Consider the following 25012-nt stretch of genomic DNA (forward strand, 5'->3'; position numbering starts at 1 on the left):
TTTGTCAAGCTTTGTTGATGAGCTCATTGGAGTGACATGGGGTTTTCCATTTTCCAGTCCAAACTTCTTGAGCATATCCTTGATGTACTTTGCTTGATTGATGAAGACACCATCTTTTCTTTGCTTAATTTGGAGTCCCAAGAAAAATGAGAGCTCCCCCATCATGCTCATCTCAAATTCACTCTGCATTAGCTTAGAAAATTCTTGGCAAAAAGCATCATTAGTAGAACCAAATATTATATCATCAACATAAATTTGAACTACTAATAAATCTTTACCTTTATGCTTTAAAAACAATGTAGTGTCAACCTTCCCTTTTGAAAAACTTTTTTCAATTAAAAAATTTGACAATCTTTCATACCAAGCTCTAGGAGCTTGCTTTAAACCATAAAGTTCTTTTGTCAATTTAAAAACATGATCCAAAAATTTTGAATCTTCAAAACCTGGAGATTGTTCAACATACACTTCTTCTTTTATAAAACCATTTAAAAATGCACTTTTAACATCCATTTGATATAATTTAAATTCATTGAAACATGTAAATGCTAATAATATTCTTATTGCTTCCATCCTAGCTACATGAGCGTATGTTTCATCATAATCTATGCCTTCTTCTTGAGTATAGCCTTGAACAACAAGTCTAGCTTTGTTTCTCACTATATTACCACTTTCATCAAGCTTATTCATAAATACCCATCTAGTACCTACAATAGATTTATTATTAGGCCTTTCAACTAATGTCCATACTTTACTTCTCTCAAATTGATTTAACTTTTCTTGCATAGACATAATCCAATGATCATCATTTAATGTTTCTTTAATATTCTTAGGCTCTATGCATGAGATAAATGCAACATAATTACATATATTTCTAAGACAAAATCGAGTTGTTACCCCTTTGGATGAATCACCTATTATTTCACCATCCTTGACATAGTTGTATTCTCTTGGGTAAGAAATTTAAATAATGATAATTTGTATATATTCAAATTTGATTCATTAACAAAACTAAAAAAGAGGTATAATTCAGGAAATGTACAATGCTTGGTTAAAAAATTAAACAACAAATTTGAATTTGGTACATATCTTTTTGAATACAATTCCAATTTTTGATAAAAAAAATAAATTGAAAATTTTTTAGTTGCTTCTACAAGTTTTTATGGCATCTACGTGTCGACTGTTAACCACAACAGCACAAAGAGCATGTGCTGCTAAGTGGATGTAATTCCAAATTCCTCCCCCAAAGGGGAACCGATGTAACACCCCAATTTAGGTAAAAAAATTAATAATCTTAATAATCGAATTAAGGTAGTAATAAGGGAAAAACTTGGAGACCAAATTGTAATTTTCTACGAGTTGTAGCTTTGTTTTAAAACTTGTAGAGAGTTTAGGGTCTAAAACTCAAATTTACCCATTTTTTTATTCAGTGAAAAATTTAACCCCTCCCAAGCAATATGATTTTCCCAAAAAATTAACCCCGAATCCCTAAATCCCCAATTTTCTTTTACGTCGGCCACTTTTACCGCTTCAATACGCCGTCATCCGGCCACTCTAACTCGAGCCACCGCTACCAATGGACTCACCATCGAACGATGATCAAAACCGACCCCTAGCCCGTCATGAATCGGTGTAGTTCGCCGTAAAATCGACAAGAAGCTTCGTCGTTTTTAACCCAACCGCCGTTTGTTTTTCGTCGATACCGGTCATTCAGCCCGACCGTTTAGCATACCGCCTGTACCATTGGACTCACGTCACTATGCGCTCAAAACCCGACCGAAATCGTCGTACCGTTGTTGCTCCGTCATCGTCACTCGCAAGCTGTCGTGGGAGAAGTTTGTAGGTTTTAAAATTATGCAATCTGTTATGTTTCGTTAAAAAGTAACACTTGCACGAGAATCCTGAGGTCCCGATCTCGCAATATGGAAAATTTCGTGCCGAAACGATGACCAGAACCGTCGCACGCGCCGCCCCTGTGCGTGGGTATCGTCTACCAGCCTGGGGAGTGAACTGAACTGGTCTAAACTGGTCTGAACCGAGATGAGCCATCGAGCCGAGCCTTCTGGGTGAGCCATTGACCAAATCGTTGACCGAGTCAACTTCGTTGACCGTTTATCGGTCTGACTGTTGACTTTGATCGGTTAGACCCGTTGACTTTGATCGAAAAAGTCAAATTTCTCAAAATGCCCTACTTTATGTTTTTTGACGTCCTGAGTCCGAATCCGAAGTCCGTTTTGCCAAAATGTCACCCGGTAAGCCATTTTTCAATGTTTTATCTTCGGATTCAATATGGTTTCTCAATTAAGTTCAGTTTCTGATGTAAATTTGGTTGTTATGTATCTGAGGAATTATTGGACGTTGAATTTAAGTTTGAGGGCGATCGAATGGAGTTTAAATGGTCGATCAATATGGCACAGAAATTGAGGTAATACATTACTACCTGTTTCATGCTATATGGAACATATTGGTATTGATTTATGCATGGATGAGTTTAATTGGTCACATGTATATACTGATCACTTCTTAAACTCAATTCGAATATTATAAAAAGTCAGTAACCGAATATGACTCGCTTAAGAAAGTGAAAGATCAATCGGAAATAATAATAATAAGTTATGTGATTCAATAATAAATGATTTGATTTTAAGATCCGTAAATTTTGATAAATTTTCTTAAAGGTTAAATGCCGAGATTATTTGGATATGAAATTACCGAATAGAGCACCATGAGATAAAATTACGAAAATGCTCTGGTAATGGAAAAGGATCAAGAATTCCCTGGATGGTGAAAATAACTCTGAAAGGACATACTTGATTAATTAACAGAGAAACTACATATGATTGAATTTAAAGGAATTACTGAAATGTCCTCGAGCTTCGTAATAACTATAATAACCTCCAATGATCAAAGGAACAAAATACCATGAATGCTAAAGGAACTAGAATTCATTCAAACCTAATTTATCGAAAGTATGCCACTGGCAGAATTGAGTGGAATGATAATGATACGCTTAAAGTGTAAAATACACAATGGATGACTATGATAAGGGAGACGACCTAAGAACTTATGTTTTGATCCACTTGAACTTTGGAATCATTGAATTAAATTCCAGATCTATATTGGAATTATAGAATTACCCCTGAAGTATAAAATGACCAAAATGCCCCTGAAGTGTAAAATAACCTAAAATATCTCCAAGCCATTGAATAACTTAATACCCTCAAGCTATGAAGTGATTAAATCAACCTAGAATACCAAAATGACTTTATTATATGACCAAATTGAGCTGAACGGAAGTACCATATGTATCCACATTTCAGAAACGTTCGAATTACTTTGGAAAACTCCGAAGTGACCGGGATAGACCTGACTACAAAATGAACTAAGTAACCTCAATGACTGAGGATTAAGTAAGTGATTTGGATAAATCTGAAAACGCTGATGAACTTACATGATGTACTGTCCCTATGGGTTATGAACCATGAATCAAATACGTTGACATTTCCTGATATTGTTGCAATGTGGAAATGAAATAAAGATCATTGAGATATATGTTCGTATCCTTAAGATCTATTCAGCGATGATTCTGAAGATGAGCTATGGACAAGAATTGTTGGTATTAAAGAGTGAATACCCTAGAAGGGCAACGAATTGACCGGTCAACATGCATTAGTTATGGGAGTTGTTCAACTTGAGTTAACTTGATATTCTGATAGATCGACACAAATCGTAAATGCCATGAATCTTCGTTTCTCCCTTATCAGCTCAAATCACTATGAATTCTCCAAGAACCTAATGCCCAAAATGCCTCTAATTTTCCTAAATAGTGGAATCACTCCGATCATATCTGAAAACTCAAGTAACTTAGATGCAAAGTATTCTGAATACCCTTTCTGATTACATAGTGCCTCCGAAAATTTTTCGAATACTATATGATCATGATAATCAAATTCTGAATAATTGATGATTCCACCAGCTAATGAACTCTTTCGATAGTGATACTAATTTACGACATTCTATTGGTATATTGAAGATCCGTATTTCCTTGCCCGATAAGATTATCTAGTACCTCTGAATAATATCTATAACTTTTAGTGTGTTCCCTAGTCACATGGATATTTTCTCTGATTTCTGTTATGATATCTGCTCTGATTTTTGATATCTCTATTACTGACTGAAAATGTTTTTATTTGGGGTACTATAGGATATGGTATGAAGACTTCGGCATGTTCAATCGCTGCTGATAATTCCTTGTATAAGTTCAACACCAACTGGTAATTCCTTATGGACCTAAGGCGACCCTGGGTAGACTCTGAGGCCCCGAGAATCTCTTTTGGGTAGGCTCTCAAGCCCCAAGGTGCTCTTTTAGGTTATGCAGTTTTGGGGAGCTGCATATGGCGTTCGGTTGGAGGGATTATTGTGGTTTTTGAAAAATACGTTTTAAACTGCTACTGTTTTAAAAAGATCTGTACATTTTCACTGATTTTGTGGGAACACATTAGACACCCTATTCTGATCTCCTGAACCCAGTTATCCGAAACATTTCCTCTGAATTGAAAGCTTACTGTCTTGTACTATCTGAGATATCTGTGGGACCTCAGCTCAGCTTAAAATATGTAGATATCTGAATAATTAAGGAAAATTTTACTTATATGTTATCTGCTTGTTCCTCAGCATCAACTGGTAGTATTGTATTACTGAGCTTTCCAAAGCTCACTCTGTTACTCACATTTTCAGGTTAAAAGGATTGAACCAGTGCAAATATCGACTTCAGTAAAGGAGTTTCACCAGCGTTGCTTGCAAAGTACGGTGCATGTGATTAGGGGGCATGTAACTTGTATTTAATTTTTATATCCGAGTCTGATATCTGTTTCATTTATGAATATTGCTAAATTTTACTTTTGTGTTTATAAATTATTTTATGATTTTACATATTTTAACAAAAATTTTAATTTTACCGAGATTTTTACAGTGAATCGCTCCGATGACTCTAATATGATACCCTAGATCGAATCGAGATACCTGTGTCGTTATGTGGGTTACAACCGATCCTTAATTTAGACCCCAAACACGCATAGAAAAAAGCCGAATCCGAACCGTATCAATCACACGCTAAACCTGCATTTCAAAATTTTCCTTCGGACAAGAACACCCATATACTTTTCCTTTAATGACGCTTAAGTCCCGCACTCGACTCGCACGTTTAAGTTGCCGTCCACGTCACACATTATCTATCAATTCAGGGCAATCGTAAAATAAATGCAATTCCGTAATATATCAAGATCTGTAGGGACAATCCAGTAATTCAACAAATAAATAATATTATATTACCGCAGGACCACATCCCTTCCCCACCACAACCTAGCATTGTTCTTCGTTTCAACTTTAAATTTTTTAAAGGAAAACCTATAATATATTTTAAAAAATAATATTTTAATTACTATTATATTTTTCCTTGGTTTCTTCTCCTTCGCTTCTTCTGCGGAATTCTCTCTCATATAGCTTCTACAGTAATCGATATCTCTCTCTCTCTCTGAGATTATTTACTTTTCATTGTTTTAAACAACATCCATTATACATTGGCGATCTGTTTCTTTTTATTTCTTCCTTAGATATTTTCTCCCCTTGTGTCTCGAAGGTGAGTTTAATCAATTTATTTCTCCTTATATGTCTTCTTATTATGCTTTGCCTTCATAAAAGGAAATTGTGATTTTTTTTTGAATTTATAATCGTCCTTCCGAATATATATATATATATATATATATATATATATTTTTCTGAGCTCTGTTTTTTTTTTCACATTGGAATGCAGTTGGAGTTTTCGTTTTACTTCCTGTTTGTTTTCCGAGAAAAAAAAGAAGAGGTAAAAGTTTCCGAAAGCTCTCGATTATTTTCATTGATTTCCCCCCTTTTTTTTAAATAATTAAAGTTGTAGAAAAGAGTAGGCTAATTTAAATTTGACCATCGCTTATGCGATTGAATTGAGCATAACTGAGTTCCACTGTTCGTTGGATAATAAATTCATAGTTTCAGATTTATACATTTCATTTTATTTTATAACGAACTACGTTCATTTTTCTCGGTGAAAAAATAGAACGTACATGGTTTTCTCCACCTCTTTTTTTTTTTGTTAAACGTGATGGTTATTTGATTTTAGTCGCTGTTAGCGCCCTTGTAATTCTTGTTTCAATTTTCGATTCCGGAGATTTTTCTTTTATTAAGGGAAAGGTTTTTCCTCCTACTCTTTTGATGATTTATTTTATTATTTTCAATTCAAATTGATTGGTTTTTCTTCTTGAGCTTTAGAAAATCGATGACTTCCAGCAAGCCCACCTTTTTTAATTTCTTTTATTTGTGTGTTGTTTGTGTTAGGTTTTATTTTTATTTTTATGGATAATATGTGGATAATTAATTGTATCAGTGGCTTAACATCTAAGAGATCTGATTGAATTTGCTGAAGTATTTCTTGCAAAAATTCCCTTGATTGAAATCCAGAGATTTCATTTGTTACAGAACACTTTGATTATTTACTAAAAGCGGGTAAGGAGGGAAAGACTGATACTGCTTTGTTTGTTTCTCCCCCCTCCCCCAAAACCACCATAAAATTTGATACATGAACCCCGGTTATCGTTTCTTTCTATTTCTAGACCACCGTGCTACAATCTCCTTGGACAGAATTTTGTTTTGTATTTTTGTTATACAAGCCCTACAGGACTAAGTCTAATATTGATGTCTGTCTAATATGTTGGTCAGTTTCTTTCTTTAGATCATAATTTATGTCAAGCAATTTAGTCTTGCAAAGTTATGCTGATTTTTTGTGATTGTTTACAGTCCAACCCTGGTTTTGATATATGGGGCATCAGTTAAGCTGAGTGTAAAGAAAATGGATCAACGGATGAAGTTTTACACTTGTTCTGGAGTTCCTTTTGAGGTCTCGTAGATTCATTGAGTTTAGATGATAAGTGCCGGCCGCAGCTTGTAGAAGCTGCAGTTGAGGATGTTGATAAATTTCTGGCTGATATTCTATCCATCTTATAATGAAAAGTCTTTTCCTGTCAGTATCTTACATTTCATGCTACAGTTTAGCAGTAAACCATTTACGCAAGCTAGTGATCAAGCCTATGACAATACTGTAAATACCTCTATTTGGAGGTTGCTAGAACTACATTGATAAATTGTTGATTGTCATCTGCTACAACTGCAAGAATGGAAAGGTTTGCTTCTTGCCATTGCATTTGATATCAGTAAAATTTGCAAGTTTTCATTTGAAGCTTGTAACTATTTGGTACTATAGCTTGCTACTTTCCTTTTTATCACTTAGGTATAAAATTTGTGAGGAGCTTGGAGACGGTACCTGTGGTAGTGTGTTCAAAGCCTTCAATATAGAAACATTTGAGATTGTAAGTAACTTGCTCTTGTAATTACTTTTTTACCTTTCAGTTTACATGACCTTGGTTTTAAAAGGCGTAATGTGCGCCTCGCAGGCGCGCGCCTTTCGTAGGCGAGGCGCACTTTTATACTAAAAGACCTATAAATTAGTTATGGAACATATTTTATACTTAAAACAATATTATAAACATATCTATGCTAAAAAGTTTATCAATTAATTGTACGAGTATATTTATACTCATTACCCACCGATTAGCTCCTAAAATACTTTACTTGTCTACAATGTATTGATTTATACTTAAAGTTTTTAATATTTAAAATTATTATTTTATTTATTTTTGTAAACATATTTTAATCCCTTTCACCAAAATCTAGAATGTTATTGATTTATACTTAATGTTTTTAATATTTAAAACTATTATTTCATTTTTTTAAATGATACCAATTTATTTTATTATCAATTTAAAATTTGTAATTATTATAAAAAAATTAATTTTTTTATTTAATAAAATTTATTAAATAATTAATAATTAATTTAATATTTATTATTTTAAAAATTAAAATTAATTATGTATTATTAAATAACAAAATTTTTGAAAAAAACATATACTTTGGGTTAAAAGCAAACAAAGGGTGGAAGAAGTTATAATGGTTTGTTATAAATAAATAAACATTAGAATTAGACTATAAATTTGGGATATATGGTTGGGCTTGTTAATAGGTCAAATATCAGGGTTAAGAAATGAGAAAATGTGATAAAAGAAAGAGTTTTCTAGTCTTATTCAGCTGTCTTCTTCCTTTCTTACTACTGCAATTCTTTTTTTATCTTATTCTTTCTTCTTTAATCTGTTCTACTTCCTATTAATATATTTTTAAAAAAATTCGAAAGGCGTAAAGGTGCTGCGCCCGGTGCCTAAAGCCCAGAGGCGAGCACCTCTTGTATCTCGCGGTTGATGTTAATTGAATGATATATGTTATACACTTTGCTGCACTTAAAAACATGTTGGGAAGTCAATGTTAGTTGCTGCTAGTTGTGATTGTCACAAGCAGGATATTTGTACATTGGTCTTATGTTATGTGATGATTGAAATGACCTCAATGTCTTGGAGATGGCAAATGATGAATATGGGATCAATTTTGAAGCCACTTTTTGAGCTTGAGTCAATCCTTTACTTATGATATGCTAATTTTGGTATGTTATTTCGAGTGTCCGAACCACAGTTTAGTCTGTCTGTCTGTTGATAGTGTCTCTCTCTTTATGCACCTAACTATGCATACTACATCCCCATCGCTACCCCTTTTACCAGGAGGGTTAACAAGCATTTTGACGTGTCTATTACTAGAAAAGTTTCAAATTTCTAAATCCTAATGAACATGCAATGTCTAAGATGAAACTCTGTGCTTAAAACTTTGACTTTATAGAACTAGAAAACTGGGTAGTTGTATAATATATGCATGACATGAGATATTAGAGCTTATATAGATATTAGCAGCCCTTCCAATTATAAATTTGGAGCATGTATATATTATGTGTGTGTATACATATATATGCAAACAAGATTAGAATGACTTGGGAGTTGAAAGGTTCGCTTTGGAAAATGATTCTAGTGTGTCTCTCCTCAATGAGGATGTGACAATGGTGATTAAGAAGAACTTGGACTAGAAAACTTACCTCAGTCTATAACGGGTAGCTGCATGAAATGCCCCCCATTTATACTCTCTCTTTAGTTAAACAAGAAAATAACGAATTTATTAATGTGCAATTTCCTTGAGTTGTTGCTCATGCTTTTTGTAAACGTTCTCAATCTAGGTTGCTGTGAAGAAAATGAAACGGAAGTTCTACTTTTGGGAAGAGTGCATGAATCTAAGAGAAGTTAAGGTAAGTTGTAATATTTCCTTGAATGTTAAGAGCCCTTTGCTTTTTACATGACCCTTAATCATAAGATCTTGTTCCATTTATTATCTACAGGCCCTTCGTAAACTAAATCACCCTAATATTGTAAAGCTAAAGGAGGTTGTCAGAGAAAACAATGAACTATTCTTCATTTTTGAGTACATGGTAAGGGTGCTTTTCCAACTTCTCATTATTCAACAAAAGTATGGCACTTTATGATTTTATCTTCCACTAAACTATTGCATTTTTTCTCCCTATAATTATAATTTAAGTTTCTTCGTTTTCATTATTTTTGGTCAACACAAAGCTTGGGAACATGACTATGATTATGCTGGAGCTAGGATCATGGAGGGTAATTGCCAGTGCCTTGGTTAATACCAGTTTGTAATCATTTTCTATGCTAGTGCTTGGGTACTAGGGATGTGCTTAATTAATTACAATGTTTGAACTTGTAAAATTTCAAAGGGGCTATATTAACCAAATATATGCATGGTTTAATTTTGAAGAATTCATAATTAATTTTAGTCAAAGAGTTGTGCTGACGCTGGCTACCTACTCCCCTGTTTACCAAAGACAACAAAAATTCTTCAATATTGCATCTCTTTCAACAGAATCTCATAGTTTCTTTTAGTAATAAAGGTTTCAAGTGACTGTGATTGCTTTCTTATCTTCTCACTATTGAAATTACTTATTTTCTTTAAATATAATTGTTGAAATGGGTTGAATTGTGTTTTCATAGAAATATTACACTAATATATATTCAAGCATCAAACTTAACTTAGGAAACTTTTAAACTAGGAAACTAATTAATTCTAGGGAAAACTAATCCCTTAAAGTTAGGGATAACATATACTAAGATATTTATAGTATCTCCTAGTTAATTTTACACAATCTTCTTAATTTAGGAAACTACTTTCTGACACCCCCCTTAAGCTGAGTGGATATCATTCATTCTCAGCTTGCTTGTTAGTTTATGAAAATACTTCCCAAGTAATCCCTTGGTAAGTATATCTGCTAGTTGATCTCTAGTGGATACATAAGGAGTACAAATCGAGGAGGAAAAAGTCTTTGTCCTTATCTTCTCTAAATGAAATCTCCCCTTTAAGATAAGGATGGGTAAGTTAGTTTTCTTCTTTTGCAAAAGTGACATCAGTAGAAACAAAGTGTTTTCTTGTGGGAGGATGATAGCATTTGTACCCTTTTTGAGTGGAAGAACAACCAACAAAGATGCACTTTACTGCCTTTGGAATAAGATTTTCCCTATTTTGAAACAAAGGCAACACAAAATATTTTGGGATTAAGATTATTTGAGGTATTGAAATTAGGGAAAAAATTTATTAGGATCTGTATAGGACTTTGAGACTCAAGGATCTTTGTAGGCAGTCTGTTTATCATGTAAGTAGCTGTTGGAATTTTGGTCATTGAAAGCCTTGATTTAGTCATAATCTGTGAGATATTCTAGGATATGTTTTCTATGTAAATATAGAAAGTAAAAGATGTAAATCAAGAAAAAGTAGGAAAGTAGAAGCTGTCAAATATTGGCTCTAATTAGTTTCTTTTTTGTTGTTGTAATTTCCCTCTGTATAAAAGGAGCCTTGTACTCATTCAAGAAATAAGACACATTATTTCTTCATTCTTTTCTAATTTGGTGTGTCAGAGCCATAATCGTGTCTTAACCCTAAAACACAGCAGTTCCAAAATCACCGTAGCCATGTCCGAAGTCGCGTCGGAAATCACCTCAACCCCTACTACGACCACTCCGCAACACCACTCCAATTCTCATTCTGTCCAAATCACCACCATCCGCTTAAATGGTGTCAACTTCCTCCGATGGTCACATTCAGTCCGGATGTATATTCGTGGGCAAGGGAAAATCGGTTACATCACTGGTGACAAGAAGGCTCTTGCTGTTGATGATCCGCTGTACGCTACTTGGGATGCTGAAAACTCCATGGTTATGACATGGCTGGTCAATTCCATGGAGGAGGACATAAGCTCTAATTACATGTGCTATCCTACTGCAAAAGAATTGTGGGATAATGTTAGTCAGATGTATTTTGACCTGGGCAACCAATCTCAGGTTTTTGAGTTGACTTTAAAATTGGAGGAGATTCGTCAAGGAGATAATTCTGTCACCACATATTTCCATTCGTTGAAAAGGCTATGGCAGGATCTTGATCTCTTCAACACATACGAATGGAAAAGTACTGACGACTGTAATCACCATAAGAAAACTGTAGAAGATAGTCGTATTTACAAGTTTCTTGCCGGCCTCAATGTTGAGTTTGATGAAGTACGAGGAAGGATTATTGGCAGACCTCCTCTTCCATCCATTGGCGAAGTATTTGCCGAAGTTAGAAGAGAAGAAAGCCGTAGGAATGTCATGCTCAAAAAGAGGAGTACTGGTGAGTTAATTGAAAATTCTGCCTTATTGAGTGATGTTGCAGCCTACAAGGCAGCAAACTACCAGAGCAAGTCTGATGATAAACCACAGGTCTGGTGCAATTTTTGCAACAAACCCCGCCATACACGTGAGACATGTTGGAAAATTCATGGCAAACATGCTAACTGGAAAAACAACAAGCAAGGAGAGAAGAATCGTGGAATTCCTACTGCAAGTGAAGCTGACTCAGGTCCCTTCAACAAAGAGCAGATTGATCAACTCTTGAAACTGATAAAATCCAATTTCTCATCTGGTATTCCTAGTGTTTCTTTGGCACAAACAGGTAGTAATCCTAAAGCACTTTCTTGTCCAAATTCCTCTCCGTGGATAATAGATTCCGGAGCCTCGGATCACATGACTAGTTTTTCTCATTTATTTAATACCTATTCACCTTGCCCTGGAAATGAAAAAATTAGAATTGCCGATGGTAGTTTTTCACCTATTGTAGGAAAAGGACTCATTAAACTTACAGAGAATTAATCTCAATAATGTTCTTCATGTCCCTAAATTAGCTTGCAATCTTTTGTCTGTCAGTAAACTATCTAGAGATTCTAATTGTTGCATTACCGTTGAATCACATTGTGAATTTCAGGACCGGAACTCGGATATGATGATTGGACGTGCTAGGATGATTGAAGGTCTTTATTACTTTGATGAAGTATCTATCGTAATAAAAAAGTTCAGAGCTTTAGTGGTACTAGTTCAATTTCTGTTCGAGAAAAAATAATGTTGTGGCACTATAGACTAGGACATCCTAGTTTTCTTTATTTGAAACACTTATTTCCAGAATTATTTAAAGGGATTGATTGTTCTTCTTTTCATTGTGAAAATTGCATTTTTTTTAAAAAAACCGTCGTTCTACTTATTTACCAAAAGATTATCAGGCCTCCAAACCTTTTTATTTGATTCATAGTGATGTTTGGGGCCCTTCTAAAGTTACTACTATTTCTGGTAAAAGGTGGTTTGTTACTTTTATTGATGACCACACACAGTTATGTTAGATTTATCTAATGAATAAAAAGTCTGACCTGAAAGATTTATTCAAAAATTTTTACACTCTGATTGAAAACCAATTTCAAACCAAGATTAATATTTTACATTCTGACAATGGAACATAATATTTTAATGAGCACTTAGGTGATTTTTTTGAAAGAGATTTTTCATCACTCTACATGTCGGGATACCCCTCAACAAAATGGCATTGCAGAACGAAAAAATAAACATTTACTTGAAGTAGCACGTGCCATAATGTTTTACATGCATGTTCCCAAATACTTATGGGGTGAAGCAATTTTAACAGCCGTTTACTTGATAAATAGGATGCCTACTAAGGTGTTAACATACAAAACACCACTCGATTGCCTAAAATCATCTTTTCCTGGAACAAGGTTGTTTTCTGAGTTACCTGTCAGTTTTTGGATGTACTGTCTATGTTCATGTTTCATGCCAATTTCGTTCAAAACTTGACCCACGTGCTATTAAATGCGTTTTTTTGGGGTACTCTTCAAATAAAAAGGGGTATAAGTATTTTGATCCTCAAACAAAAAAAATTCATGTGAGTATGGATGTGTTGTTTGATGGAAACAAAACCTTATTTCACAAAAAATTCTCTTCAGGGGGAGACAAGTGATGTAGAAGACAATTTTTGGGACATTTCTATCCCACTACCCAATGTCATTTATCCTACACAAAAACCACGCATTTCTGAAAGTGGTCACTTTGAAAATCCAAATTCAAGTGTTTCTAATAATGATTGCCTAGGAGAACCAGGTTTGTTGGTGCCTAATGAAGGAGATTCTCGTTCAGGGGGAGAAGTACTACAAACTAATCAACGTGATTTGAATTCTGAGCTTCAGTTTTATACTAGGAAGAGATTTCATTTGAGAAATAAAGACTCAAATATCAGCCCTGCACGAAACCAATCTGAAGATCTGAGTTCTAGTGTCGAAACTTGAGGTAATCCTATCCCTACTACACCTTTGATTTCCTCCACTTTGTCTAACAATTAACCTAGTATTCCTGATCTTGATGTCCCTATTGCACTTAGGAAAGGTGTCCGAAATTGCAATCAACATCCCATTGCAAAATATCTTTCCTATCACAGACTATCAAAAAACCATAAAGCTTTCACATCTAGGATTTCACATTTGTTTGTTCCAAGGAATATACAGGAAGCATTGGATGATCCGAATTGGAAATTAACAGTCATGGAGGAGATGAATGCTCTAAGGAGAAGTGGTACATGGGAGATTGTCGATCTACCCAAAGGAAAGAAAATAGTTGGGTGTAAATGGGTGTTTACAATAAAAAGTAAAGCTGATGGAAGCGTTGAGAGATACAAGGCGAGAATGGTGGCTAAAGGCTTTACTCAGACATATGGGATTGACTACCAAGAGACTTTTTCTCCTGTTGCTAAAATAAATTCTATTAGAGTGTTGTTATCTCGTGCAGTGAACTTCGATTGGCCTCTACATTTTGACGTTAAAAATGCATTTCTCAATGGTGATCTGGAAGAGGAGGTGATCTGGAAGAGGAGGTGTATATGAGCCTACCGCCAGGATTTGAGAAGAAACTTGGCAGTAACAAAGTATGCAAATTACTTAAGTCACTATATGGACTCAAACAGTCACCAAGAGCTTGGTTTGACCGCTTTGGAAAGACAGTTATCAGTTATGGCTTCTTGCAGAGTCAAGCTGATCACATAGTATTTTATAAACATTCAAACGATGGTAAAGTTGCAATTTTGATTGTTTATGTTGATGATATTATTCTCACTGGTGATGATGTAACAAAATTAGCTATTATGAAGAAAAGAATAACAAAGGAGTTCCAAATTAAGGACCTGGGAGCTCTTAAGTATTTCCTTGGAATAGAATTTGCAAGATCTAAGGAAGGCATATTTGTCAATCAGAGAAAATATGTTCTTGTTCTCCTTGGAGAAACATGTCTACTTGGTTGTAAGATGGTTGAAACTCCGGTTGAGCCAAACTTGAAGTTACAAGCTGCTCAGGTTGAAGAAGTAAAGGACAGGGAACAATATCAGAGACTTGTAGGGAAGTTGATTTACTTGTCTTACACACGACCTGATATTGCTTTTGCAGTTAGCATGGTATGTCAATTCATGCACTCACTAGGGGCGAAGCATTTCGAGGCCGTCTATAGGATCTTAAGATATTTGTAAGGAACTCCAGGAAGAGGCTTATTGTTCAAGAAACATGAACATCTTCAAGTTGAAGTCTACACAGACGCAGATTGGGCAGGAAGTGTTACAGACAGAAGATCAACGTCTGGATATTGTTCCTTTGTTGGAGGAAACCTAGTTACATGGCGGAGTAAAAAACAAAATGTGGTAGCTAGAAGTAGTGTTGAAGCAGAATTCAGAGCCGTTGCCCATGGAATCTGCGAGGCGATGTGGATAGAAAGGATTCTTGAAGAAAACTTCTCTTACTCGACTCTAATGAAGGTCTAATGTGACAACAAAGTTGCTATTGCTATCGCTCATAATCCAGTTCTTCATGATCGCACAAAACATATAGAAGTGGATAAACATTTCATCAAGGAGAAAGTCGATGCGGGAATAATATGCATGACATATCTTCCAACTGATGAACAATTAGCTGATGTACTAACGAAGGGACTACACAAGAAGCAATTTGGTAAGCTGATTAGCAAGCTGGCTATGGAAGATATCTTTAAACCAGCTTGATGTGGAGTGTTGGAAATTTGATCATTGAAAGCCTTGATTTAGTCATAATCTGTGAGATGTTCTAGGATCTGTTTTCTATGTAAATATAGAAAGTAAAAGATGTAAATCAAGAAAAAGTAGGAAAGTAGAAGCTATCAAATATTGGCTCTAATTAGTTTCTTTTTTTGTTGTAATTTCCCTCTGTATAAAAGGAGCCTTGTACTCATTCAAGAAATAAGACATTATTTCTTCATTCTTTTCTAATTGTAGCAGTTAAGACAACTTCCCTCCAATGTTGTTTAGGAACATTTTTCTGGAACAAGAGGGTCCTTGTGATGGAAAGAATATGACCATTTTTTCTCTCGGCTACACTATTCTGTTGGGGTGTATTGACTTAGGAATACACATGTATGATGCATTTTTCTCGGAAATAAGGTGAGGATTTGATTGAAGTAATCTTTGGCATTTTATATCAAAATCTTTTTATTTCAGCCCCAAATTGGGTTTTAATCATGTTAAAGGTTTTGAAGGTAGAGCTCACATTAGATTTTTGTTTTAGAAGAAATATCCAGGACACTGGGTACAATTATCAATAAAGGAGACAAATCATCGGGCCCCGAAAATGTTTGGAATAGTGGAAGACCCCCAAACATCGCTATGAATAAGAGTAAAACGATTAGAGCTTCTTTTATTGCTCACCAGATGAAACTTTTCAACATTCAGTCCTTTGAACAGAGGAGGGAACATAATTTTTAGAATTCTAAAAGATGGATGACCAAGGTGGAGGTGATGGAGCCATATTTGGTCTTTATTGGTTAATATTCTGAGAGAAGGGATAATGGTGAGGAGTATAGGGCACTAACTTGTCCGTCGGGGTCTTCAAGATAATATAGGCTATTCATTTCTTTAGCATGTCCAATCCTCCTCCTCGTACCTTGTTCCTGAAAATTACATCGAGTATGATAGAAGAGTACATTACAGTTAGTGTCTTTGGTATTTTATGGATTGAAAGAAGATTAGTAAATAATTTTGGTGCATGAAAGACATTTTTTAGTGTGAGGGTTTCACTTTAACAATATCCTCGTGACTAGCCATTGTAATAACAGTGCCATCTGCTATTGTTATTTTTTTATTACTAGGGCAGGGTGTATAGGTGATATATCTGTGAGAGGAATTTGTCATGTGGTCTGTAGCCCCTGAGTCGATTACCAGGAACTTTAGGTTAGTATATCCGAGGCTCTAGAGTTTTAAGAAGAGGATATACCTGAGAATGCCAGAGTACAAGTACCTGTTGAAGAAGGCTTCTCCATTGACCCCAACATATTCTTTAGTTTTTCGATTTCTTCTTTGTTGAATTCAACAGGTGGTTCTTGAGGGTCTTCTCCAGCCATCTTTTTTTTTAATACGCTCGTCCTTGCCCCTTGGTTGTCCACCTTTTTTTCTGAAAAACTTTTATTGTTGTATGTGGCTTTCTATAAAGTTTCCAACACTTCTTTTTTGTGTGACGATTTTTTTGCTGTAGGTGCACCATAATGAGTCCTTGTTGATTGGCCTTGTAAGTTCTGTCTGCCTACTATCTTCATTAATTAGTTGTTCCAAAGCAGATCTCTCAGTTACAGCTCTCGTGACTAAGACTGAATTCTCCACTTGATTATTTTCAATCATAACTCCTCTTCCTTTCTCAGCATGAATAATTGCAATCGTTTCATTTAGTGAGAGAATATCCATCTCTTGCCAAAGACTCTACAGCAGATTGAAATATTCTGTGATTGATCTGTTCCTTGCTTGGTAGATGAAATCTTAGTCTTGATTTCATAGATCTGAGCATCTCGTACCTTTGAATAAGTTTGTTTCACAGCCTCCCATATTTCTTGAGCTGTGTTGAGAAACATGCATGTATCACTAATTTCTGACATCATGGAATTTCATAACCAAGACATTACCATTGAGTATTGTTCATCCCAAGCATCAAACTTAGAATCCCCACTTTAGGTCTAGTCCCAAGTAGGTGACTCAACTTTCCTCTCCCCTTTAAGATGGTACGAACCAGTTGAGACCACTTTAGGTTATTCTTTCCATTTAATTTGTAGGTTGCTTGTATATTTTGTAAGTCACTTGCTGGGTTTGAGTGATTCTCTTCATTCACTGAAATTTTTACAGTAGCCTCGAGAGTTGTTGGTTTCAATGACTTCAGTCATATTCTTCTCGAATTAACACTACACATTTGAGGAAGGGAATAGAGAACAATAAGAGGCTAAAAAAAGAATAAAAAGATCCTTGAAATGAGCTAAAAAGGCTCTGATACCATGTTGAAATGTGCTGAATTCAATTGTGTTTTCATAGAGACGTTACACTGATATATTTACGAGTAGTAGACTTAACTTAGGAAACTTCTAAACTAGGAGACTAACTAATTCTAAGGAAAACTAATCTCTTAAAGTTAGGGATTACAAATACTAAGATATTTACAGTATCTCCTAATCAATTTCACAGAATCTTCCAAATTTAGGAAGTTACTTTCTGATAATAATGATACAACGATTGTGTACTTCTGTAGGATTCATTGTGTGATAAATTATTTATTGTAACCAAGCATTAAGTTGAATGAAACCCTTTTCAGTTTGATTATAAGAGGTTGACCATTTCTTTCTAGGAACATAATCTTTACCAAATCATGAGGGAGCGACAAAGCCCTTTTTCTGAGTGGGAAATACGTAGCTTCATGTCTCAGATGCTGCAAGGACTTGCTCACATGCATAGAAATGGATATTTTCATCGAGATCTGAAACCTGGTAAATCTTCCTTTCATCTATGTGCATGTCGTTATTGTGTATTTACCTAATAGTGGACTGTCTCCTTTTTCCAGAAAACTTGTTGGTGACAAAGGATGTTCTGAAAATTGCTGATTTTGGACTGGCAAGAGAAGTATCATCAATGCCTCCTTTTACGGAATATGTTTCTACTCGATGGTGAGTAATTGTGTGATGGATATCATCTCATTTACTTAGCAATCGCGTTTCTTTACATTAACTCAATGTTGGTGCAGTCTCGCTGATTTCTTCGTAATTATATCCTGTTCATATAGTATTATTCTCCTTCTAATGATTCATGGGATAATTTTGTCAGGTACCGTGCTCCAGAAGTTTTGTTGCAGTCTTCCACCTACACTCCTGCTATTGGTACGTGGATATTACTTGATCTAATTATCTTAGTGTCATTGTGTGTGTCTGTACATATCTGCATCTTCTTCTAGTAGCTTAATGTTACTGTTGTACGAATCTAAAACTTTATTTGCATCTGATAATGTATTTTCCATGTCAATTTGATTTAGACATTGTTTCTTTCAGTTAAATGTTACTTTGAGGTTTATCTATATCAATTGTTTTTTTGGCTTGAATGCTGCCTGATACTAATAACATTTACAGATATGTGGGCTGTTGGTGCTATATTAGCAGAGCTTTTTACTTCATCACCTATTTTTCCCGGGGAAAGGTGATTTATTATTTTGAGTTTTTCTTTTAATTTGGTGGACGATGACGTAAATTAAGGCAATACTTTTGTTTGACAACTATTTATTTTTTCAGAATATAAATGCATACAACAATGAAAATACTTTGGTGTCCAACTTGTATTCCTTGACCATGTTATCCCAACATGCATTATACGCATAGTATATGCTAACTTCAATATGTTCCTCTCAATTGCATTCAAGTTTGGTCTTTGATAAAGTTTCCTGTAACATATAGTTGAAATGTCTTGTGACGCTCAACTCTGGTGATTCTGTTGGATCTTTAATTATGATTGCTAGTGTCAATACTTTCAACATTTTTAAGTTGCTAGTTTATTAACTGCATGTAACTGGTAATTTAACATTGTATTCCTAGAAAAATGAACTCGTCATGGTGGTTCTTTGTTTCTTCTAATGTTGCTCTGTTCTACTTTGTATTTGTTTGTGCTTTAGGCACATTAAGTTTTCGCCCGAACCAAATTGATTTACATGCATATGTAGGACCTTTTTTGCTAATGCGCAAAATATTCTATGCAAATTTTCTCAAATCATCTTCAGTCTATGCCTCTTTTGCCGCTTTATACATACTATTCTGTGTTTGTACATGAATGTGTGCGCATGTGTTCATGGCTAGGGGATTCATAACTATAGATAATGAGGAAGGAATATTTGTTATCCTTCTATATGATAGTATTGGCAGTTCTACGACCCTAAGATATTTGAGGATACTGTTATGTCTATGTACATGAATGTGGGTGCATGCATCTGTGGGAGGGGTGCGTAAATATAAATATGTATAATGTGTTACAATCTTGGCAGTTCTGTTATTTTAAGAACGGTTCTTTACTTGCTGCCTAAGTATAAGAATATTTGTAGGTGTTGTATATCTAGTTCTGTTATCTAGCATTTGCCACTTAAGTAAAAGACATATATGCCAGAGGTTATCATGGTTTTTCCTTCTTACTGTAAAATTCTCACCACTTGGCAGTGAAATAGATCAACTGTACAAGGTATGCTGTGTTTTGGGTGCACCGGATTGGACTTCTTTTCCTGAAGCAACAAACATCTCTCGTTTGATCAATATTAGTTATTCAGAGGTAGTTTTATTTATTTATTAGTTACATTTTATCGGCTATGTTTTGATGTTTACTTTTATTCTATTATCTATCATTGTTACTTTTGGGCAGATTTTACCTACCAAGCTATCGGATATCATTCCCGGTGCTAGCCCTGAGGCTATTGATTTAATTATGGTATGTATTGTGGTCGACTAGAATTTAGCAAAGTGACAGTTGCCCTACTAAAATATCTAACACCCCTTGCTTTGAATGTCTAGCAACTTTGTTCATGGGACCCGTTAAGGAGGCCAACAGCAGATCAGGCATTGCAGCATCCCTTTTTTAATGTAATACATATGTTCTCAAGTTATTTTTCTGATTTGTATTTTTGTTACTTCAATTGTCCTAAACAACCCTGGACAGGTGGATGCTCGTGTTCCTTGTCCACCGCTGCATGATCCACTTGAGCTGAGTTTAAACATGGGTGAGTCTTGAAGATCACTATAGTACCTTTGCAAAGACTATTAGATAACATTTTCTATTCTCCTTTTTTCTGGTTTGACCAATTAATGCTTTCTTGTACTATTCTGCAGGGTCAAAGCTAAATCTTGAGTTGAATCTATGGGATTTTGACACCCAACCTGATGATTGTTTTTTGGGCCTGACACTAGCTGTAAAACCTAGTGTTTCAAAACTAGGTAGTATTATCACATGTCCAACATTTATGGTTCAGACTTATGTAGACTATTTGCTCTTGTTAGCTACTGTTTCTTGTCGAAGTTTAGTCAGCAACTGCATAAATATGCATGTGGCATGAACAGGCATCCTTTCTTATCTTCCGGTTGATTTTAGAGGAATAGTGGATGGTGTCTTCTAAGTTAGAATCTCTTTCCTACCTCAAGTAGTTGGGGATGCTGAGGGTTTTAGACATTCATGGAGATATGGAAGTAGATAATCCTAGAAATAATGTCTACTGTTTTCCACTTGGGAAGCAATATTCTGTAAGCTGTGTAGTTCTCGATTGACTGAATATGTTTTTCATTGTTATGGTTTAAACTATGTCACAGCATTAATGGTATCTGATTTTAAGATCCAATAAAAACACCATTGTTTAGGAAGGTCCATTTACATGACTTACGGATAAATTTCCGTTTATTGCAACATTTCTCATGTAACATCTTTCTTTGTATCCTTCTTCTGGGTCTATGTCAAAGTCTTTACTTTTTCAAAAGTATCTGACTCATTTATTTCTGCAGAGGCGGTCCATAATGTCTCTCAACGCGTGGAAGAGGTGAGTTTTGCAGTATTAGACTCAAAAACGTTGCTCTTGGCTATTATATATCTTTGATGTGGATCCCATCGATTAACATTCAAGAAATAGGGCTAAATACTGAGCTTCGTAATGCAGGAGATACTGTTTTGTCCTAGTATGAATGATCATCCAGAGCAATCAGGTACAATAGTGAGTCATAAAAACAGTTTTGTTTGAGAAATGGGTTTTTGTTTCGAACGTTAATCTGAATACCATGCTTCATTTGAGTTTATTCTACCTTTTTGTTGGACTTTCCACAAACAGTGTTCACCGTTTATTACATTTATCTTTCTTAGAATTTAGTGTTAAACCACTAATTGTCTGGGTTCTTTTCATTCTCAGTTTTCTGGTCATTGCTTAGTCCTGATCAAAATAGAATTCACACGCCAGTTGAATCCTCCTTGTCTCTCTCATTCAGGTAAGTTCTTTCTTTTTGCCTCATCGTGGGTTTGGTGTATGCAGTGACTTTAGCGGTAGTGGCTGGGTGTATTGATACTTTAACTGGACATCTGTGATGGTCCCTGGATTTTTCATGTTATAAAATTTTCCTTTTTGTATGAAGTAGGTCTTCCCCACTAATCGTCAGTAATAGTGAAACCCCTTCAGTAGTTCTAGCAGTTTATACATAAACTACTTCTGCAATAATGTATAGATTTGTTTGTAGCCTCTTTACGGTACTTTTATGTGTTTGTGACCTCTGTGCATTATGTTCACCACTCATCCTATCATAACATCCAATATTCCCCACTTTTGGCAGTTCGATTCAGCATCCACCGATTGGAGTCCCACAATCCGCTGGGTTTGCAATTGCATCATTGCAGCCTAACCTCCCTGTTGGTCAAAACTATTGGGTGTGGCCTCCCCCTTCCGGCAAGGTTATCCCCTGACTGAGTGTGTTGGATATCCTAATAAGGGTCTGTAGAGGAATTTGTAATTTATTTAATTTGTTTATGTAAAGTCAATATCCATTTAGTACCCCCATGGCTTTCTATTGTTGTCTATTCTATAAGCTTTTACCATTATTTGTCCACGAAATCGTTGTCCCAAGAAAATACCTGGAAAGTTTCAGATTTCATCACTTCCAAGTATAGGAAATTTCACCCTTACTGTAAACGTTGGCTGGAATATTCATCTTGGTTAATACATCTTCCATACAAATCTTTCACTGCGCGTGGTGTGCCGATGATGTGCAGGTAAGAGAAATTGTCTGGTTCTCGACCCAATACAAAGCCAGTTGTAATGAGTAATCTCCATCTGCGTGTATTTCATTTCAATTTCATCGACCATTGATGGATTTTATCGAGTTGAACCTAATAATATTTGTACAGTAGTATTTAAAATATGTTTAACAGAGTAATTTTATTGATATAATTTCATAAAGCTGTTGGGTTGTGACTATTTTTAAAGTAATGTTATCATCTGGGATTATTGTTTTATCCTCTGTAGGATTAGGATTTTTATTTTTGATTTGTCCTATTTTATTTTCTTGGACAAAACTAAATTAGGGTTTATTTAAACGCCGCGTTTCCATATCGTTCACGTGAGTTCAGTGTGTGTCTACGAAAATAAGTTTATAAATGATAATGAATCATGTGGTGCGTTCACACGATTTTAGAGACTTTGCATTGAAGTGACTTCACATATTGGATCATTTGACGTAGTTTATTAAAAAAAATGATATTAGATTTAATTTAAAATATTGTTATTGATGCAATAAAAACTTAAACCTAACTGGTTTACTGCATTGGTTTCGTTTTTCTATCAAAGCATTGCTTTCATTTCTTCAACTAGATCAGAAATAAAACTTGCTCTGTATCTCAGTATTCAGCAAAAGCTACTTCCATGTCATATGATTCTCTCTTATGGAAATTTTGGTTCCTTGTATACATCAACCAAATTGGCAATAGTTGAACCAAACTTTAATAATGGAACTGAACCAAGAGTGGCAAACGTAAGAAGCCACACTTTGAAGTGCTAATGTAAGCTGTTTTAGGACCCATCCCGGGTGGACAACTCTTCCTCATATCGTAAATAACATGTGTGATACTCCGAGACGGATCATTATGAGGTCGTCGAATTATTTTGTAAGAAGTTAAATGTTAGTAGTTAGAGTTACGAATTTTACCAGGATCATAAATAATACAGATCATCTTCCCAGACGGATCACTTAAGATCGAATTGTTATTTAGCAATAATTAAAAAGTCACTGGTCAAATTTAAAATATATAAAAAAAGAGAAATTTTCTCTCAATATTTAGCCCAAAAGTTTGCCATTTTGGGTAATTTCCTTCTAACCCTAAAAAATCAATCTTTGTGTCATCATTTTCTCTCAATAATTTTTTGATCCAGACCCCCTAAAACCTCCACCATCTATCTCTCCGATCATTGTTCTTCTGTGGATTCGACACTCCGACCACCACTAAAGATGGTCGAGAAGTCCAAACGAAGGTCCATGTGACCTAAACTCCCCTATTCTTTCTTCAAAACTCCTTAAAACGAAGCTCGCACGCTATAAATGAGAGTGGTTCCTCTCTCCGACCACCACCCATGACAATCAGATACACCGAATCCAAACTTACAAACAAAAGCTCCTACCTTTTTGTTCTAGCTCCCAAAAATCATACCCCAAAATGCTAAACTACCCCTTAAACATCACAAATGTCTTCGACCCCTTAACTTCTGCCGAAGACTCTTAGACTTCTAAACTCTAATGACCTCAACTCTGATGAGATCTTCGAACGATAAGTAACTTAAACCCCCTCTTCTCTTTATATATATATTTTTGAAAAACCAGAAACAAAATGTTTGAAACATAAAATACCTTTGAATTAAGTAAATGTTTGAAACTCATCATTCATGGCTGAAATTTCTCAAAGCTTCGTTAATCAAAAGTAAAATTCCACGATCTAATTTTGGTTCATGCCACTAATGTCACTTGAAATAATTCGATATTAACTCACGGATAACTTTAAACTATTATTCGATTGCCTTCAATCTGATTTAAATCTTTTGGACAAAATTAAAGATCACAGCAAGCATGCTCAAGAACCAGAACCTGGCACGGATTAGTATGCTATCCGGCACATATGGTCAAGCAAAAAGTAAGGTCAGTTTTTTTTTTGGTCTGGTTTGACACTGTTCATAAATAACATCAATGCATTTTATAAAAAATGTATATGTAAATGGTTTGATCTTTTTTATGGTTTTGGTATTTTCAGTCTATTGGAATAACAATTGGTTTTATTCTGTGTTTGACTTTGTACAGCTTTCGTAGCAGTATTAAATATCAGACACGATGTTATGTTAGTTGTATCCAACTGTAGAGTTAGATTAATGTTCGAGTTAATTGTATTATATGTACTTAAAGTATAATTTTTATTTTAAATTGGTCCTTAAATTTTAAATTTATCTTAAATTATGACTGTTGTTGTAAATTAGTCCTTAAACCTTTGAACATTCTAATTTCATCCCTAAACTTTGACACTCATTCTAAATTGGTCCCTAAACATTTTAATAGTTCAATTTCATGCTCAAATTCATCCAAATGTATAATTAGTATCAATCATTACTTAGCCTATTTTTTTTCAAACATATAATAACATAGCTTTACCTAACGATTTTATTAACAAAGAATGTGATTAATATGTATAGTTTTGGATGAAATTCTAATGTTCAAAAAGTTTGGGGACCGATTTAGAATGGAGGTTATAGTTTAGGGATCAAATT

The 25012-nt window shown here is 34.9% G+C and overlaps 1 pseudogene; it reads left to right on the forward strand.

Annotated features, from left to right (window-relative positions):
• Positions 1 to 6826: 6826 nt before the first annotated feature.
• Positions 6827 to 22444, forward strand: LOC120177353 (annotated as a pseudogene).
• Positions 22445 to 25012: the final 2568 nt, after the last annotated feature.

The sequence above is a fragment of the Hibiscus syriacus genome, unplaced genomic scaffold, assembly GCF_006381635.1.
Source record: "Hibiscus syriacus cultivar Baekdansim isolate YM2019G1 unplaced genomic scaffold, ASM638163v2 tig00112285_pilon, whole genome shotgun sequence".
In the NCBI taxonomy this organism is placed as follows: Eukaryota; Viridiplantae; Streptophyta; class Magnoliopsida; order Malvales; family Malvaceae; genus Hibiscus; species Hibiscus syriacus.